Consider the following 2,625-nt stretch of genomic DNA (forward strand, 5'->3'; position numbering starts at 1 on the left):
ATTTATAATAAATAAAAGATTAGACTTATATTCATTAAACCCCACCCCCTTACCAAAAATTATCCTTTCCGTCAAACCCCAAAACCGGACGATAAAACTTTTAGCAGAGCATTACACTCACGAAGTAGCGGGACACAACACTTAATAATAAGAACAATACCCTTATAAAAGTATTATAAAGTATTATAAAGTATTATAAAGTATTAAAAGTATTAAAGTATTAAAGTATTAAAGTATTAAAGTATTAAAGTATTAAAGTATTAAAGTATTATAAAGTATTAAAGTATTAAAGTATTAAAGTATTAAAGTATTAAAAGTATTAAAGTATTAAAAAGTATTAAAGTATTAAAGTATTAAAAAGTATTAAAGTATTAAAGTATTAAAGTATTAAAGAAATATTAAATATTATTAAGATACTACTAAAACACAGAACCATTATATCAATAATATGAAAACCCAGGCATTAACAAAATTGTATGAATTTTCATAATTAAATTTTTTTATTTTTATGTTCAATTCCGATAAAACTTTAATACTGACATAGTATACAAATTCAACTTTCGGAAGAAAAAATCTATTTATCCCTGTTAATGTAGCTTATTTATAAAGCAAAGCATTGAAAATGCTCAGATGGACCATAAAAAGTCCCAATAACATAAAGGTTTGATCCTAGCCTTACTGTTAGTTTTAATTAAACTTACACATGCAAGTTTCCGCAACCCAGTGAGAATGCCCCCAAAATTTATACACAATTTAGCAGGAGCAGACATCAGGTTCACTACAAAGTAGCCCATAACGTCTTGTCCAACCACACCCCACGGGACACAGCAGTGATTAACATTAAGCTATAAACGAAAGTTTGACTAAATTATAATTATCTAGGGCCGGTAAATTTCGTGCCAGCCACCGCGGCCATACGATTGACCCAAACTAACAGATGTCGGCGTAAAGCGTGTACAATCCAACAACCAAAATAAGGCTAAAACTCAATCATGCTGTAATACGCTATAGCTAACATTAAAAAATGCAACCAAAGTGGCCTTAATACTGACCAAAACACGACAGCTAAGACTCAAACTGGGATTAGATACCCCATTATGCTTTAGCCGTAAACTTAGATAGTTTAATAACGAAACTATTCGCCAGAGAACTACTAGCCAGCGCTTAAAACTCAAAGGACTTGACGGTGTCCTAAGCCCATCTAGAGGAGCCTGTCCTATAACCGATGAACCCCGATACACCCCACCTCTTCTTGCCAATACAGCCTATATACCGCCATCGTCAGCCTACCCCAATAGGGACCAAAAGTAAGCAAAATCATCAACCATAAAAACGTTAGGTCAAGGTGTAGCATATGAAGAGGAAAGTGATGGGCTACATTTTCTAACATAGAAAATTACGGACTATCTTATGAAACCTAAGATATACGAAGGAGGATTTAGCAGTAAATTAAGAATAGAGAGCTTAATTGAAACAGGCAATAGGACGCGTACACACCGCCCGTCACTCTCTTCAACATAAACAAACCAAATAACTAATAAAATAAATAAATAAAGAAGAGAAAAGTCGTAACATGGTAAGTGTACCGGAAGGTGCACTTGGATCATCAAAATGTAGCTTAAACAAAAGCATTTAGCCTACACCTAAAAGACTTCAGCTTACCCTGACCATTTTGAGCCAATATAAGCCCATCCACTAACTAATACAACTATATTAAATTTCTACCAAAACATTCAATTCATCCTAGTATAGGAGATAGAACAGATAAAAAGGCGCATTAATGATAGTACCGCAAGGGAAACCTGAAAGATAAGATTATAAGCACCACAAAGCAAAGATTCAACCTTCTACCTTTTGCATAATGGTTTAGCTAGTCAACTCGGACAAAAAGAACTATGCCCGTCCTCCCGAAATCAAGTGAGCTACTACAAGACAGCAACTAGAGCCAACTCGTCTATGTAGCAAAATAGTGAGAAGATCTTATAGTAGAGGTGAAAAGCCTATCGAACTTGAGGATAGCTGGTTATCCAAAACACGAATATAAGTTCAACTTTAAATTTAACCAAAGTAATCATAAACATAATTTAAATTTAAAAGCTAATCTAAAGGGGGACAACTCTTTAGATCCAGTAAACAAACTTCCATAGAGGATAATGAACCATATACAACTCATAGTTGGCTTAAAAGCAGCCACCAATTAAGAAAGCGTTAAAGCTCAAATACACAATATCATTTTAATCCCTAAAATATAATCAAAATCCCTATCTCTAAATTGGATAATTCTATAAATATATAGAAGCTATAATGCTAAAATTAGTAACAAGAAACATTTCTCCCTGCACAAGCCTACATTAGAAACGGAATAACCACTAACAATTAACAAACTAATAAACATAACTAAACGACTAGAAAGCTATTAACCATATTGTCAACCCAACACAGGAGTGCAACCCAAGGGAAAGATTAAAAGGAATAAAAGGAACTCGGCAAGTACATATAACCCCGCCTGTTTACCAAAAACATCACCTCTAGCATAACAAATATTAGAGGCAACGCCTGCCCAGTGAGTTAAACTTTAACGGCCGCGGTATACTGACCGTGCAAAGGTAGCATAATCACCTGTCC

General features: G+C 34.1%; 1 non-coding gene across 1 annotated transcript; it reads left to right on the forward strand.

Annotated features, from left to right (window-relative positions):
* Positions 1-656: 656 nt before the first annotated feature.
* Positions 657-1,609, forward strand: LOC144454947 (18S ribosomal RNA). The gene has a single exon (XR_013483492.1). It is a non-coding gene; the product is annotated as an 18S ribosomal RNA (ribosomal RNA).
* Positions 1,610-2,625: the final 1,016 nt, after the last annotated feature.

The sequence above is a fragment of the Phascolarctos cinereus genome, unplaced genomic scaffold (assembly GCF_003287225.1).
Source record: "Phascolarctos cinereus isolate Bilbo 61053 unplaced genomic scaffold, phaCin_HiC Scaffold_807;HRSCAF=1457, whole genome shotgun sequence".
Taxonomy (NCBI): domain Eukaryota; kingdom Metazoa; phylum Chordata; class Mammalia; order Diprotodontia; family Phascolarctidae; genus Phascolarctos; species Phascolarctos cinereus.